The sequence below is a fragment of the Caloenas nicobarica genome, chromosome 4 (assembly GCF_036013445.1).
Source record: "Caloenas nicobarica isolate bCalNic1 chromosome 4, bCalNic1.hap1, whole genome shotgun sequence".
Classification (NCBI taxonomy): domain Eukaryota; kingdom Metazoa; phylum Chordata; class Aves; order Columbiformes; family Columbidae; genus Caloenas; species Caloenas nicobarica.
In genome coordinates, this window is record NC_088248.1 from 25,228,900 (window position 1) to 25,247,771 (window position 18,872).

Here is an 18,872-nt window from a genome sequence, read left to right on the forward strand (position 1 = left end):
TACAATAAAACCCAGTATAGCCTTCCCCCCGCCCAACTCCTCATTATATCAGTTACAGGGAAACCATCATTAAAAGGCTGACATTTAACATTACAAAAATAATTGAGTATAAGGACTAAGTGCCAAAAAAGAAGCATAATACCAAGTGATGTAACAGACATAAATCCAACAGAACTGCGCAGTTAAATCTAAGTCTTTCCTTTAAAACTAATTCTGCCTCTACTGTGCTATGTCTATCTCCATTCTGCCTCCATCTAGCTGCTGAGCCTGCTAGTTATCTTTACAAACGCTTGTCCTTTGGAATAGTGATATACAGTCTTTCCAAACTGTAGCTTGGTGCTACAACACAAAATTCCTGGATAACAGAAACATTCCCTTTCACCAGCAAACAGAAGGCATTCACAGCATGCTCTGCCTAAGATAACTCTCAACCCAAGTTGAAGCTTTGCATTAGAACATATGGACTGAAAATAAATAGCAATATAAATTTGAAGTACCAAAAGCAAGTGCCTTACATGGCGGGGACGGGGTGGGGGGAGGTGGGTTGGCAGAAATCAGCAAAAGAATCTCTGCAAAACATATATTGTTTTTTTTCATGTCCGTTTTCATGTCCAGCCAGACGCGTGGTAGCCAGTGAAGTAACTGAAACAATTTCTGATTTCTGGACTAGAGAGTGGCAAGAAAATGTTGAGAATCTTTCACAAATTATGCTATGCAATGAATTAAGGATTTACTAATTGAATAAAGGAGCATCCTAGGCAAGGAAGTCTGCTCCATTTCCAGCATGGCTACAAAACAGTCTCATACAACTAAACTTTTCAAGGTGGAGACATGCTAGTCTGAACTTGTTCTCCATCTTGAACCAGATTTTCTCTCACGGAGGTGAAATTCCATGGTATAGTGTTGAAGAAGTCATTTAACTTCCTTTAATGTTTTTAACATCACATTTACTTAGCACCTTGTGCTGCCCTAGACACAAAACCAGCCTGCAGATCTAACCCAAAATCGCACTGCTGCTCTTCTGGGTGTTCCATGCAGTATTACAATGGGCATCTGGTTTTGGAAACATCCACCAAACCTTTTCAAGGACAGTTTCTAACACAAAACCAGGAAAGGATGAAATGAAAAAGAACTTCATTCTGAGAGGAAAGGGCAGACACTGAAAAGGAACAGACATGATGGATTCAAGACAGCAACAGAAGAGGTACAACAGTTTGTTGTGGGGAAGGCATAGCAACAAGAATAACTCGATTCTGGAATCTGTTTTTATTTCAGAAACAAATTCTAAGACAAAATGCTGGTAAACCTAATGGCTGAAATAGAAAAGCAAGCCTCCTTTCCTTTTCACCCCTCCAAAGACAAGATAAAAAATAGCGTACTGCCAACATCTGCAGAAAGCAGAGGAGAATAATTTAGGGAACCAGTGGAAAGACCAGACCACATGTTCTCTGTGTTGTTTTGTTGTTTTTGTTTGTTTGTTTGTTTTTCATATATCCTAAGTATACTTGTCTAAGTATAATAAGTATATTTATATGTATTTAGAAGACACTTCTGTTGAAAAGAATGTATAAGTAAGCAGAGAAAAGTTTATAGCTGAAATAATGTATGGAAGGATAAGACAGCAATGTCTGTCATTTATGATTCACTGTTATCTAGGGTAGTAACTTTGACCATTAGCATGTAAAAAGAGTATCTCGGAAAAAAAGATGAAGGGCATGAGACTAGAAGTCCCTGTAAATTATGATGTAGCAGAATCCCTTCAGAAGATCCCTGTATGCAAGAGAACCACATTAGTTGTGAAAATAACATGCATTTAATCCAAGTGCTTAAACTGCAAAGTCAGCAAAGCTGCAATGTTCACCTAGAGCAGCAAGAAATGGAGTGGGTGGTGGAACAGAAGTAGCTCACATCACAAGATCAGGAGAAGCTTCAAGAGGGCTTTGTAACCCAGCAGGATGGTAACAACAACCCGAGGCTTGACAACACCAAATTCTGTAGGAGGCATTACTGGAGAAGGGAATCAGCTTGCAGCTGCTAGGTCAGGTTGCTCAACAAAGACATCTACCATGCTGTTTCATGGTATTGGTTTGTACCTTGTTTTTACTGTCTCATCCCTTTAAAACAAAACTACTTGCTAATTAAATTGATTTATGCTTGCAGATGAGTACAATTAGCTCACTGAGCACAAGGTTTTTTGCAATATCTCCAGGTGTCAGGTCAGAGGTCTAACTTATTTTCACCATCACCACTCACATCCCATTTTGGACTTTGTTGCTGACAGTCAAGTCCTGACAGAGGATTTAGAATTTAATATTTAATTTCTTTTTATCTCTTTCCTATTAAAAAAAAAATCATGATAGGCTACTGTTTGATTTATGTGCCCTAGGGACTCTAGGAAGTAATTTTATGTATAATTTTTTTTTCATGTTTAAAACTGTCACTATTGCCTTCACCCTGTTAAAGAAGTGTGCCTTCACCAGTGTATTGTGTTCTCTCCTGCCACAATTCAACATTGCTCCTCTGAAAACATCCAAGCAATTCTAGCTTGAACCAGCTCAAAGTCTTCTCTGACCTATTCTGCTCTCTTATAAGTTGCATAATACAGAACTCACACATAAATTAATCATTAGTCCAAAAGTACTCTTACATTGGGGGGAAAAAATGGTAGTACTTGCACAAAAACTAACAATTCAAGTGCACCTGATATACATTTACTCCGAAATCTTGCATCTCATGACTCAGCTATGATTTTCAAGGCCACCAAAACCTAACTTGATCACAGCTCTCCTCTTTGCAGTTCTCTCCAGTTACTAAACTTTGGAACCACAAAGCAGAGCATCTGGTCCTACATATTCGCTAGACCCTTAAGAAAAGCTGCAGCATAACTAGCTCGGATAATGGTATCACTGACATTTACACAGGACAGTATGAGATGTTCCTCACTACTGCAAAAGGGATTTGAGAAAGAGAACAAAAAAAAAAGTGGAATGTGTGGCTTTGTTTTCTTTTAATTAACACCACCGGAACCTTAAGTCAGAAAGCTTATGTTCTTGACACCATTCAAAATTTGAACCAAGTTTTAATTTTTCCTTCATTCATTGACAAAAACCCAAAGAACTAATGAGAGAATAGCCTGATAGCCTCAGAACTGCAAAAATAGACTTCGCATCACAAGGGATACATCTAGACTATCGCACTGTTTCCATGACCTCACCAAGTTCTGCTTCATTGGTTAACTGGTATGGACTGTCTGGTGTCCAGACCATTCAGATAAACAAACTCTTGCACCAAGCAGCCAAGTCCATTTCCAGTGGAAAAAGATTCGGGGCAACGTGCATATAAACTGATGGCAGGAGACGCAACCCAGGGCAAATTCTCCTTACAAGTGCCGACCTTCAGGATGAAGTAAAATGTGTCACACAGCTTCCCTATATATAAAGAACTATATTTCACTTTGTAATACTAACATTTGTAGCCATTTTAGGGGATATTGACAATTATTTAAAAAAAAAAAAAGTAATTCCCAGGTCAGGTTCTATGTGGACAGCTGACCCCCACAAAATTTGCTGTAAAATATACCCCACTACTGCTGACACAACAACTATTTGCTGTAATTTTCCTGTTAGTTGGTTTGTTTCCCGAAGCCTATTCTTAGGTTTTTGTGCCCCTTTGGTTTTCAGACAAAATCTTAACAAGGAGATTCGAAGGTAGCCTACAAGCTCACAAACCAGAAATCAAACAGCCTCTGAGTCTGTACATTTCACTCAAGGTTTTTGAGTGCTTCAGTTTTGACAATACTCCTTCACATGTGACAGTTTCAGCTGCATGTAATGTTGACAGCCAGAGAGTTTTTCTTCCACATGTTAATGACACGTAAGAGCTCAGAAATGAAGCTTGGGTGAAGTGGAAGAAAAGTCTGTAGTCCAGAAATTCAGTCTGCATCAAATCAGAGAATAAATTTTCCTCTAACAACCCTGGTGTCGCTTAAAAAACATTAAATCCAGTCTACTGAATGCAAATCTCTATTGGTGTAAATCATCCCATTCTAACTGAAATCGGTGTAATTACATTGAGGATTTGAGCCCACATATGTAATCTCAACTAACAATTGCCACAGCTACCAAAAAAGCCAAAACCATGCAGTTATCCTCTTTTATTTTTTCAAATCCTAAAAAAAAAAAAAAAAAAAAGGGCAAAAAGCAGAGAATTGCACTACAGGTTTGTTAGATTAAGGAACATACACCACCTTGAAATCACTGTTTTTATGACAGGATTTATAGATTATTGCCATTTGTCCAGACATGTAGGTATTTTTGAGATATTCTTCTGTCATGGAAGACATTCACCAGGTTCTTTTCACGCAGCTTGACAGATAACTAAATTTTAAGTACAACAGCAAATCAAGCATTCATGATGCCATAAAAACATCTATCTACACACTGACGACTGAAATCTACATAAAATTAATGCAGGCATTTAAGTAGCATTATGATTCACAATTAAGCCATGCAGATCTTTTTCAGGAACAGCTCAGAGCATTTCTGGATTTGTTTTCTTTCAAGAAAAGGAGCATTAAAATGTTGGGGTTTTTTTGCTCGCTTTGTTTTGTATGTTCCTACTTAAGGATATGAGTTAATCATCAAATACTATCTCTGAATTTTCTGAGGTAAATTATATACACAGTATCTGAGCTAGGCATTGAAGTAGTGAAATTAAATGGCAAAAACCTGCCAACAACAGTAAGCACTTACATTCAGAGGACAATTTGCTTTGAGAGTACAGGGACAGGAACATTCATTTGGATACCATTATAGGTCATTATGTTATCCGCTTCTGGTGTGCAACCAAGAAAAACCTTCACGTCCACGCTATGAAACAGAGGCTAATTAATTCCTCCCTGCTTTCTCTTGTGCACTCTGCTTCCATCCTAACAGCTTATAAAGCAAGAAAATCCTCCCATCCTTCTCCCTTCTCATGCAGAACAGAGAGCACTGACACCATCTTGTTGAGACACCGGCTCAGTCCACCCCACATGTGACTCCAAGGAAAGTAACACCCTACTTGCTGGATACCTACCAGGAGTTATCCATTTTTCCAGAAGCAAAGGCAGTAAGCAAGCAGATTAGGAAGCCTCTGTATCATATGCTGCATTGATCTAGATGAAATAGCTTGGGATAGCAGCCACGTTAACACAAAGCTACACGCATGATAAATTACTCCAGGGTCTGCTGTATAAACATTACCTTCAGTAATGATTTCATATCTGCTATGAATCAGAACTTCTTATTAGGATGCTATTACACCTTCACAGCACTTTCAAAACCCCTGCAGTCTTACAGTGGGTTCACACCAGAAGACTTTTTTTTCAGGGTAGAACTAATATCTACACCTGACATTACTTTAAAAAACCCAAACAACAGCATTTGCAATGTAGCCAGAACTTGTTCTTTGTAATGACCATCTAGAAAAGAGGTCATACAATGTGAACTGGGCAGAAAATGTTCAATTAGGAAACAGAATTTTTAACACAAAGAACCAATTTCTGTCTTAAAAAGAAATCAGGCTTCTGGAATATGGAAAGACACAGCAAGGGAAACATTAATGATTTGTTTATCTTGTTCTCACTTTTCTTCACCAAATATTTAGCTAATAGCCACTGAGGACAGAAGCCTTAGCTAGATGGATTTTTCTTGTGAGAATTTTGGCTGTTCTTATATTCCTAATCTTCTTTAAAGTAATTAAAAACTGTAAGCCTGAACAACTCTGATTTTTATAAAACAAAGCCAGAGCTATTCAACATCCAGCAGCTCAGGAATGCCTATTTAATAGCTACATCTCCTCAAACTCATCACAGGTGAATTTCTGTTATTAATTTTCCCAGGAATTTAGAGTGTATGAACAATGCACAAGTAGTGCATCACTCCTGCCAGTGTTCACTCTCTTCTTGATATTAACAACATACTTGCTGCACTGCATCAGTAACTGTGTGCATCTCTCTGCTTGTTTTACTCCTTTTTTATGGTTGGGAAATGACTGCTCCAAGACATTAAAGCAGCTAACCTGATGCCTGTACAGCAGTTAGCATACTGCTGCCTTGAGCAAACTGGACCAAAACCCTAGTGCAGTGAGCACAATGCTGCCAGCACTGCGGGGATGCTTCTCTCTACAAGAGCTATACTCTCCATTTGCTGTCAATGCTTTCCACTCTTTCCAACACACACAACAGTACAGGTAAGGAGACCACAGAAAAAAATGATGGTATTACATGGTACGTTCAGGTTTCTGCTCCTGTTGACAGACTGTGATAAGAAAAGGCTGTTTTTCTTGTTACAGTACACGAAGAAATAGGCACAGAGTCAACACGCCACACAAGTCTAGAAGAGGAAGCAGGCAAAATATTTCCCCATGTGGTTACAAAATACTTCCCACCACTTTATAAAATACAGGTTCATATGCCACACCCATTAACATCAATTTAATGCTCTTTTCCACCCTTCCGCTGGCACCATTCCCTGTGCTTTTTTTGTTATTGATTTAGCATTTCCCTCTATTCTTCTGCAGGCTATTCAAATTACTTTAATACAAGTCATGAAGATCACACTGAAAAACTATTCAAAGATTCAGAAAATATTTGTCTGACATTCTACTCTCATATTCTACAGCAACAGCCCTGGATGTTTTCTGTAAGGTTGGGAGAGGAGCCTGCCAAATACTGAACTAGCCTGACAGGTGGTACAATTATTTTTTCCTACCAGCAACTAAAAAAAAATATAGCAGACACAAAAATATTTCATCTGATGCACTCACAGGTCACACCTGGCACAGGAAAGTATTAAGCTCATAAGGTAAGTTCACTCCTTTTCAATAAGCACAGACTCACATATGGCAGAATAGAACCATTTAATCCATCAGTATTCCAATGTCAAGTTAAATCACCACAGCTCCTCCAAAGACAGACAGCTGCACACAATTTTTTTCACTTTTTAAATACGCAGACAGCTCAATTTTTCCTTGGCTAGTCCAGGCTACTGGAGGAATGCAGGCATAGATATAGAACAGAGAGGTGTTTCTGTCTTAACAAGCATTCAGAAGGATAGCAAATCTTCACTTTCCAACTGACTCTAAAACATAATGGTTTAACACTATCAGTCCCAAATGTCTAAGAATCATGTCATGTGCCCCCCAAATTCTGAGATACCACTGGGGAATAATCATGGTGGGAGGGTTATACATTTTTGAAGCCTCAAGCTTTCATGTACTCAAGCTTCATTTTTTTCAGGAGTAAGAATGAAAGCCTACTTTTTATTAAAAGAAAGCTCATAGTTTCTCATATGTATGTGACACTGAGCCTAGGGCATTAAAGAACCCAAATACCACAAGAGTCGACAATGCTACATTTCATTATCATTTATTAAAATATTAATCTTACAGGCTGAAGGGATCAGCAATATCAGAATACAACCAAGGATGGCAGGAGAAGGGATATAAATCAGAATGAGAAGTAACAGCATAAAAAAGAATGGTATCTGAGTTCAAAAGTGAGCAAAAACATCCTGCAAAACAAGAACCTGACAAAAAAAAAAAAGGGAAAAAAAAAAGAAAAAATGCAAAGGCAGGACAATTCCTTTTTGTGGGCATTTCCAGTGAAGTTTATTAAAATGTGATCAAGTGGTTCCACCGAAAAGTCTATAAATCAAAGTGAAGATGTCAGCACTTTCTAGAAAAAAAAAAAAATAAAAGCCACCCACTTTGAAGAGTGGGAAAGTGAACAGTCAGAGTGTTGACAATTACAGGTCACTTCTGGAAGACCTTTGTTTCTATGTAGTTGATCACACGAAAAATAGCTTTTGGAAATATGCTAAGGCAACAGTTCGCACAGGGGAAAAGTGCTGCTCATTACATCGTCAACATCAATAACAGAAAAAAAGTTTTCACATTTATCATATGCAGCAAATTTAATATAAATAGGCTTTTGCTGTTGAAGAAGGCAAAGGAGCAGAACACAGGTTTCTTGGTGAAAATTCTTCCCCGAGTTCCTCTAATACAAGCCTGGTATAACCATACTAAAGTCGCTGGAGGTATTTTATACATACTTGGCTACAGGCAGTTCAGGATTTCTCTTTGTGTGCTTAACATTTATACAGTGGTGAATATAAGACAAACCAATGCAATGTCTCATAAAACCATGCAACTCTAGTTGCAAGATACTAAGCCAAGACTTTTGAAAGACAAAAAGATCCCCAAATGTTTAAGTGTTTACTAAAAAAAAAAAAAATTACTTTATCCCAGGTACTTTGTTCATCTGTATAGATATATCAAAGCCTCTCTTTCATATTTCTGTCAGAATTACTAACTCACCTGTAAAAGACTACCACAACCCACAGCACTAACCTTATTTTGGTGTTAAACAAAACATCCTATATTTTTTTCATTACTTGCTCTTTTTTTTTGTGATGAATATTAAGTATTTTTGTTCTCCAAATGCTACTTTTCCTGATAATTTTTAAAAGTTGTTTGACAGTTATATGCTGGTTTAGGCCTAGTTTCTAATTTCACATACCATGTCCAAAGTTATAAAACTTGCATTTTCATAAACAGAAATGGCTAAACGCAAAATACAGTTATAGGTTCAAAGTTATACATATACCTTAATGACTAATATTGACCAAAGAGAATGTGCACAAAAGCATTTACACATCATTGCCCCAAATTTCAAGTTGTATTTGCTTTACTCATTATCACAGGACTGCATCCTAATTCATACATATATAAAACTTTAAATACATGGCTGAAGGACTGTACTATGTTCCTGAAGACACCTACAGACATCTGCTGTGGAGCCGTAGGTTCAGAACAAGACCTTGAATTTCTGTTAAAAACGTTTAACTATTTTTGTCTGTTAAAATTATGTCAGGAGGAAAATATCTCAAGCAACTCTCTGTCAATGGCATATCTGAGTTCTTTTGATTCATATCATATATTGTTTATGAAAACCTGCTGTATATTTGTGCTGATTACTCATCTTAAAATCTAAATTGGGAAGAACAAAGCTGGAGGATGTGACATAGATGAGCACTGAACTCGGAGAGGAAATACGCTGAACAGAGCCATCGGCGCATGCTTCAAATAGCACACAGCAGTATCAATAGCTACAACATTAAGACAAAGACATCTTGGAGACCTGAGGGACAAATTATCAAGTCACACTCCTTGTAGACAGCAGTATAATTGTATTTCAAAATGACAAAGCCAGCAGCGAGCATTACATATATTACCAAAAGTAAAATCTCAGAGTGGGGATTATGCTCGCCCAGCTTCTTCAAAAAGATCTTTCTACATAGACAGCTATTTTTAAAATGTTAATGGTGAGAGGAACTGAACTGTCATGACTATAGACTAATCATATTTACATGTACACAACACCATAAAAATTCCATGTAACTTCTCTTTAGCTACTCTTCATTACAGACATGTTGACAAAATCCTTTATTTGTGATGATATATTGCACTGCACTGTCAACTACCATAAATCATCCACACTTTGCTGTTGCCAGTTTATTTAAAACCGCTCAGTAGTTACAACTAGCACCTTACCTGTATGCTGCCAAACACATAAATTAAAACGTAAAAAAAGGTGGTTGTATGGTCTTAGGCTTCATCATAAATTCAAAGCACACCTAGACCCATTCACGTAAGAAAGGTTTTCAGAGTCCACATATTAAACCAAGATGAAGCCTGTCTTGCTAACAAGAATTGCCTTAGGACAAACATCATAGGCCAAAAGAAGTTAAAAATATCATAGTACTAATAAATGGAGGCTTTTGAGTTCTACATAAATGTTTTGCTTCCACTAGATGTCCACAAGTCAAGGACATGAGCATCCAGATTGGGACTCTTCAGGCCACAAATTATTATTTATGACCAATATATGGTTTCTCCCTTTGGGAAACCCTGTTAGTTTTAGCAGTACACAAATTCTTTCAATGGACTAGTAGGCACTGCTTTCTGCTACTTTCTCTCTCATTCACTCCAGAGCAGAGTCAAATGTATTTAACTGACACCTGTTCAATTTCTTTCAGCAACTTACCAAGGATGGAAATGACTTGCTATAGGAGCACTCATTTCATCACCGTTCTATTAGCCACGTATCACTACTGCTCACCAGTCGGTACATACTGCATTTCCATCTCTGCCTAATCTACAAATGACACAGTTCTACCTCCTAATAGAACAGTAGAAAAATTTAGTGGCTTGGATCTACACTCTGTTTGTGTAATAGCACCAGAAATAAGATTTGCCACTGACTGATGGTAAAGGCCAGTGTATCAACTTCTATTCGTGGCTTTTTTTTAAAGCTGTTGGCTTTAATGCTCGTTATGGTGACTGCAGCTGACAAACATCTAGCTACTAGTAGGAAAAAAAAAATGAATACAATCTTGTTTTGAATAGAAAATGTATTACCTACAAGAGTTACAAGATTTCACAACGATTTTGTTGTGCAATTACATAGGACATCTAAAAACAATGCCTCATCTCCCAAAGGTATATCGATGTCATCTTAAAGAAATTATCAGGATCAAAATCACTTAGTATGTGAGAAGTATTCATTGACATTATTAGCAGACTCACAAACAGTTAAAGACAGAGTATTTTTAAAAATACTATTTGCTTTTTATCAGTATTGTTGCAATTTGTTTTCCTGTCCAGGGATAAAGACTTATGCATTAAAAAATTCTGTCAGAATTCCTCACAGCCTTCCTCAGTCATCTCTAAGACTGAGAAATAAAACAACCTTTACTCTTCTTCAGCCCAAGTCAAGATATGCAAAACATTAAACACAAAAATTGGTGTAAAATAGTAGATGTATCAAGCCCAGAACACCACATATGTAGAGGGTTTTTAATATTATTTTGCTATCTTCACAGTTTAACCAAAAACATATTCCCAATGCACTCCATCTGATAACTACAGGTACAATGCAGAAATGATACAGCAGCTTTACGCTCATGTGGACTATAAACTACTAGAAGTTGCTAGTTTAATGTTTCCCTGCCCTCCCCAACAATTAAAAACAAACAAACAAAAAAATCAGCATCCACTTTGGTATTGAGCACTATTTGTTTTGCAAATGAGTATGATTTAATAAAATAATACATTGTTGACTTACCACAGCACGTGCTAGGTCTCATCTATAGGAAATGGTTCAAAGGCATCAACTTCATGCACGGGTTGCCATAGCTGATATTTGAGTCTGGCCTGCTGCTGGTACAGGTTTCTAACCCTAGCCCTAAAGACAAAACGCAGAGAAAGAAATACTTTAGTTTTATTTTTCAAGTCAGATAGACAAAGAAAAAATTCAGAAAACTAAGCTAATCTGAAATGTCAGAATTTGCACATCATGTAATGAAGATTTTCCTCTGATAATACCATAATGCATCCAGTTACAGGCAGTATTTGTACCATTCATTTCTTCCATGCAAAGAAGGAAGGTTAAAGATAGAAAATAATGCAGAATGAAGTGTTGTTTAAATGGGAGAGAGGTGTCACAGTTATTGTCCCAAAAAAATAATAATTTAAAAAAAAAAAAAAATCAAGGCAGGCCGACTCTGGTGCTCAAGAGCTCAAGTTCAAGACTGTTCAAACTGGAACAGATAGCAGTAAAAATCATAAAACTGTTCTACAATAATTATTCTTGTTTCTATCCTATCTCTTTCTGGTTAGATCTTCACATTTTTCTTTGGAATAAGGAAGAACAGAAACTGTCACTAAAGCTGAAATTTGTACACAAACATCTGCCACTAATACCTGGGAATTAAAATTGAATTTGACTTGTGACACTATGAACAGCTTTATAAACTGTGCGACATGGGTACATATAGACATAAGAAAAGGTCTGTCAATTACTGTTGTTAGTTAGCATCCTCTTTAAAACAAACAAACAAAAAATGTGACAAAATATGTTCAAATGACAAAGTGCTTGCAGTCAATAAACTTAGAGACAACCTTCAGAAACGAGGTAAAAAGCAAATGTTGTGGTATTATGACAGTGGATGAGAGGAGTAACAATCAAGCATGTACCACTCTGGTATCTAACCACTGAACAAAAACAGTTGACTAATATTAAGTGGAAGGTTTGGGCAACATTTTCTTACCATTGTTTCACAACATGCTTTCAAATAGCTTGGAAGGTAAGTGAACTAAAACTCCGTACTAAGAATAGAAGATTAAAAATCCTTATGAGAAGACAACTGCTTAACCAAAGAGTGCCTGCTACACAGGCTCCCTTGAAGACGTGTTTCAAATAGCAGTTCCTAATTTCCTGGGTTATCTGATATGTTACTGTCAAATCCTGGTGAAGCAGCTATTGACTTAACAGAAGGCTCTTCTGGGCCTCCTGCTTTTACTGTTTATTACAACCTAGAAATCTCACAGCAGTCCTGGGTGACTAAAACACTCCAAATTTCCCATGTTGCCACTGTGATGTGAGCAAGGGTCTGCACTCTTCTTTGGTCAAGAGAAAAACCTGGAAACCTAAAAATACAAGAGCTGCTTTTTCTTTTTCTTGCTGTAACAAGGGCTCTGACCCCGTCCTATGCTCCAGCCACAGTCTTCTGGGATATCCTAAGACACACAAAAGCTCATGGCTTCGCATCCCTTCCATAGAGATCAAACAGAGAACATTCATTCTACTGCCATTAGAGAAATCACGTGCCAAATCCTGTATTAAAAATCTCACTATAAAACAAAGAAACAAGCCTGCGAAGTATTGGTATTTGAACTACCTATCCTCCTCTTCTAACAACAGGCCAAAAGTGCTTCTAGAGCTTGCTAACAAAGCTATGGCTATGAGGCTAAAACGCAATGTAGCAACTCAAGGAAAGCTGTGTAACCTTGGAGAATGGCAGATGGGACCATCAAATTCTGTCCCATTCCCTGTGCTGCTTTTGATCTCTACTTTAATCTCACTATCACAGCATAAGAGAAAGGAAACACAGCCGTAACACCTGATATTTCACACTAATTAAAGTTGTATGTTGCTTTAGCTTTTAGACCATCAGTAATCATGGGGTTTAGATGGTTACTTGAGTAAGAATGATTTTTTTCTGTGAAAGACTTTTTCTTATGTCTGCCTCCACAGATGGTGCTGCAAGAAAGAAAAAAAGAACTCACAGCAAATGCAGCATTTTTTAACTGCTGCCGTTTTATGGGGGTTATTTTTTCTTGCAGGTGGCCTTCAGAACCGCAACTATGCAAGGATCATAGAAAAGGGTGGCAAATACAAGCCCTGGAAGCCAGGTTATATTTACAATCAGTATTGTGGTCCAGTGAAGTCTCTCCTTTTCTCCTGATCATGTAGCAGAACAGAAACTGTTGTAACACGGCAATCATCAGGCTTTTACATCATAATTTCTAGTAGTGCTGTTATAAGCTCAAAAAGTAACCAGTGAAATGGGATGGGCTATGGGTATAGAATGCTTGCCATAAGAAATTTAAAACTTACTTCATTTTAAACATTTATTAGCAAGTTGTGATTATTTTCCGTTATTCAGGAACTGTCAAAAGAATGCAGTAGCTTCTACTGAAAAACAGTTAAAGAGATACCCAATTTTAAAGCTAGGGACCTTTCTCTAAATGCAGCTTTTCTGACTTCCAAATCTTAATAAAACTAGGATGTCACCTGCCAGAGCAATGCTAAAACCCTGCTCTTTGGGGCCTGCTTTAGCTCTTCCTTAAATTGCATGAGTTTTGCAATGGACTGCAAACTACAAGTGAGCTTTATAATATTCACCAATACCATTGTAGGGAAATTTTGATCCCTCTCCCTTTGCTTCCAAAAGCCAGATACTGGAGGGTATTTTGTCTTACAATTATTGATCCAGTACTATTAAATCTCTAAATAACGGCTGCAAACACGCCAACCACTGACAGCGGAAAAAAACCCTACAAGAAAACACTAATCCCCAAGGTCTGTTCATAAAAAGCCCCTTCAGTGCACACACATATTTCTAACCCATGAGAGGGACATTTTCTGATACCTAACAGGCAGACAGGCAGCTGAAGGCAACTAATTTTTCATGTTAAACGATTTTTGCCCTTACCCTATTGAGCAACATCCCTGTAAACCTAATACTCCTCAACAAAATCATAATTACAACAGGACCCTGACAAATTATGCATACTTGAAACCTCAGGAGAAAGCAGTGCACGAGAGTGCAGTTTACTGAGAGTCAGGGAGAAGGAAAATTGTTTAATGCCTGAGGTCAAATCACATTTGTCATTCACATCTGTGTCCCTGTAAGGGAAAGTCATTAGTTGAAGTAAGTGAAAATGGATTTCTATGCCACCTTTCCTAGCAGGAAAGATGAGCACAAAGTAGGAGTACTACAGAATAAAATACTACTCCAGAGTATTCCTGAGGAACGTTCTGAAAGAGGGTTAAAAGATCAGAGGTTTGGTGCTTTGGTGCCCTACACTTTCCCCAAGGCACAGGAACCAAACAAAGGTTAGGTATGTACAAAGACAAACAGCTCTGTGCAGCACCAACGCCAGCCTTAACCTTTCTCTTTTTCTAAAGATGGCCTTGCATGACAAGCTCTGTGTCCTCCAGCAAGCTGATTTCAGGCTTCTGCTGATTATTTTCATTTGCATTTTCCTCCTATAAGATTTCTACATAATTTTCTTCAAAATCTGTGTTTTCATGTAGTGTTAGTTTGTCTTTAAGCAGGTCTCTGGCAAAACTCACAGTGAACATATCGGGGTGGGGGGGGGAAGGCTGCATTGAGGATATCATAAAGCTATGCAGCAAAAAGAACCCATGTAAACAAGCTCCCAGTCACTCAGGACATGAATGCTGTGAAACATGCCCATCGTGGTTCACTGGAAGCACGGCCTGCTTATTAAACAATGCTGTAACAATTAATTATCCAAGTCGAATTTGTATTATTTCTAATAAGGCCTCTCTGCAATAAACAATGAACCATTAACCAAGCATTTCTTCCCATAGCAATAGCTTTTTTTCCAGAGGATTTCCCTGCAAAGCAACATTGATTTCACTGCAGTATCTAGATTGTTGAATTCTCTTTCACAAAATAACTGGCCTGTAGTGTCCTGCAAACACTCCTAAAAGCTCTTGGTGGTTCTCTAAGCCCCAATAGGTTTTTTGTTCATTTGCATATGAAAGTAATGCAGAAGACTCATGATTATTTTAAAAACCACTTTCTCAAAAACACCCCCTGCCCCCTCATTCAGCACAGTTTTTCAAATTCATTTCTCCACACAAACGCTTTTCTTTCTTTTATTCAAGCACTTTGCAAAAGGCCAAGACTTCTGTCCTCCGGCTCTTCTAGGTGCTTATCACTATCCTCTCTTCTTTCTTATTTTTACAAAATCAGATTTTATATGGCTCTGTATGGACTATATAACCCACATATAATGTATTCAAATCTACTGAACTGTAAGCCAAGACATCTCCTTCCCCCAAAAGCCCCCAAGCAGTGTTAGAGGTGACGAGGCCAAGTAAAACAGTACTGTTTACATGAGCCAGCTGGTAAAGCACTATCACACTCCTGCCCCTGATGTGCCTCTGCACTGCTCTCTCTCAAAACCATCGGTCACCCAAACAGAAAAACTCATACAAACCTGAACACAGGAAAATGGTGATTTTCTGGCCACAAAATGTACAGCCTGCAGCCTTCTTGCTTCTGTTAGCAGTTTACTTTATTAACCTGTCTCTCTCTCCCTCTCCCCCATTTCTTTTAAACAGCAATCAATATTCATCACCCCACCCTGCAAAAGCAGGTTAGTCATAGAATATTAGCATCAGCCACCTACCATTCCGTGCTTGCGAGCTATTATCCTTGTCCAGCAACCTTTCCCCCAAACTGCGACTTTAGGTGGTGTTTTTAAATCACATTCCAAACAGTGCCGATGAAAAGATGGGCTATTTATAATAATAATTTAAAAAAAAAATAAAAAGATGGGCTGTCGGATTCAAGGCAAATCAACGTTTTTTCCTTTAAAGAACTGAACAAAAAGCCTGGGGGAGAGGGTAGAGCAGAACAAAAAAAAGGGGAGGTAAAATGTCTGATAATAATGAAATAAAGGGGGGGGGGGGTGAAAAAAAAAAGAGTGGCTTGCTGAATCACGCTCTTTCACTGCCTGGAAACCATTGTGCAGCGTGATGCTGGCTGTACCATTGTGGAACCTACCAGAGGAGACAGGCAGAGAGCTTGGGGAATGGGGCTGCTATGGCAACTGAAAGGAGCACATATGACGTCAAAGCACACAGAGGTCTCATAGGGGGAGGGAGAGAAAAGTCTAATCTGCAGCCACAGCTACGATATCTCCTGGTGAATCAGGGGATAGAGCAGAATCAGGGGATAGAGCAGAATCAAGGGATAGAGCAGACTGCAAAGGGAAGCCAAATAGTCTTCTGTAGCACTCACCAGAGGCAGCAGCAGCTCGGGCATCTGCAGCATCAGGGATCTAGTCAGTACAGACTGGAGACAGTAACAGCAAGAATGCATTCTGTGCAGATCTGCCCTTTTGTTTGCATTAGCTGCTATACACAGGCATAAATGCCCATCACCCTAAAAAAAGGTCCAAATATTTGAAATGCATTTAAATTTTGTACTCAAGGGGGGAAAAAAGGGCAAAAAATGAAAATCACAACACATCTCCTTCACAGCTATTGAACACAGCTATTCATGCAGCTATTGCTTGCACGAAGAAGCAAGGCAGCTCGAAGAATAGAGTCCCTTAGAAGCCCAAAGTACCACTAAAGATCTCCCTGTTAGTGGTATATTGTGCCCACTACTGGAATGCCCCAAATTCCCAGAATAAAAACTTGCCACTTCAATAAGGCCCCATGGCACAGAGGTACTATTGCATTTTGAGCTCACGGAACCAGCAGAGTTGGTGACGACTTCTGATGTTCTCAAGTTGAAAAGTTACACAGACCACTTTTCTTTTGTATACGTCAAACTGCAGGATGTGTCTTGTGCTCTCTTCTGGCATTGAACACCAACGGAAGTACACTGATAAGACCACTGCACTGAACCGACTTCCATGAAATTTAGGCTGGGATAAGATCTAGCCAGAAATACTATGGTGAAATTCAATCTTGCTGGAATAGCTTTCATCTCTGAAAAATAATTTCTCTCAGTACATCAGTTACATTGGACAAGTAGGTTATCTATTCTTGCCTTAACTGTACCATGTTCCTCCACTCTCTTCATTTACCCTGTTTGTCCTGCATGTTCTGCTATCAGTGCTTATTTTCAGAAGTGAAGGTTTTCATCTTGATCTTTGTATCATTCTTGTGTACATATACACATGCATGAAAGCCTGAACACATTTATTTCCAGTGAGAAAAAGTTCTATAGTTCCAACTTTCCAACACTGATGCTTTTTTTTGTTTGTTTTTAATTTACTTAACACAAGCCAGCAATCACCACAGAAAGTTCTCCCCATGCTCTTATATTAAGAGAAGGCTGGATGTGACATAGGGAAGAAGCATGCATAGGTACCCAGGGAATGTCCTGCCACTGTCACCAGTGTCATAAGTGTCTTCAGGAGGCACGAAGGGCAGTGGGGCACACCTTCCACTGCAGTCTGCAAGCCTCTGCACAGAAGACACAAGCAATAAACTAGATAGTTTTAGTGTGTTAAGTCACTGGTCTCAGTAACCATCACATATTTGTCTAGGTAAGCTCCAGAAATCTACAGTTTACTATGCCACTTTTTTCGAGTGATGAAAGGATGAGAGGCAAGTAATGGAGCTGCAAGATGCATAACAGAAGCCACAATTAGCAGTAACTGCAAGATATTGAAGCAACCAAAAAAAGCCCAACCCAAACGCTCATCACAAGATTGCCAAAACAAACAAACAAAATAAACAGGTAGTTTTCACATTGTCATTAAAAACACCAAAACCCTCATTCCCTTTTTGTCTCTGTAACCCTATTCTTCTTTCTGCCATACTGTTATCACATCTACTCTCTTAAGGCATCCAAGACATTACTTTCTGCTACCATCTAATTGCCATGTTTGCACAAGAAGAAGTACTGCTTGCAGCATAGCTGGTTGATAAAACACTTCAAGAAACGTTTCTTCCCTTCCAGATCCTACAGAATACCACAAGAGAATATCCTGAAAAATTATTTCTTTTGTGCTTACAATTCTTCTTCAATGAAACTCTAGAATTACGCTATTGTTAGGCAGAATACCAGAATGAAATGTTCTCCCTGAATAAAGCCTATGTAGTAACCTCTTCCTTGATGGGTGGAGGGCCTGTTTATTATGAAAACCTATTAAAGACTTTGGCTTATTTGGTGAATGACTCCACTACAGCAACCATACAGAAATATATACATGTATGTATCAGTTTCTTACTAACCTGAAACAGAGGGGGATTTTTTTCTTAAAAATATGCCCATGCATGTATTTTAACTGTACTACCTAAAATGTTCAGGATACATTAAAAAATAGGTTCCCTGAAAGAAAAATTACGATGTGAGTGAGTAAAATTGAGAATACCTTTGAAAATAGCATTAATTGACCATTTGTTGGTGCAGAAGGGGTAGGGAGTGCTTGCTTTTGACACAATTATGGAGACTGTGGTTGTGGGAAGGGAGAAGAAAGAAACTAAAGCACCTGAGCTCTTGCAGAGGTGACAGAGGTTTTAAAGTGTAATTAGGGTATGTGCCCTTGGCACAACAGATCTAATTGAAACCAGCATCTTTCAAGATTCTGCTTTTTTCTGATAGAGGGGTTCTGCTTCCTTGAGCTCAACAGATAAACCAAGATTTCACTCCACACTTGTGTGGAATGATTACAACTCACTCTTTGAAGTTTCCTGCTGAGATGGATCA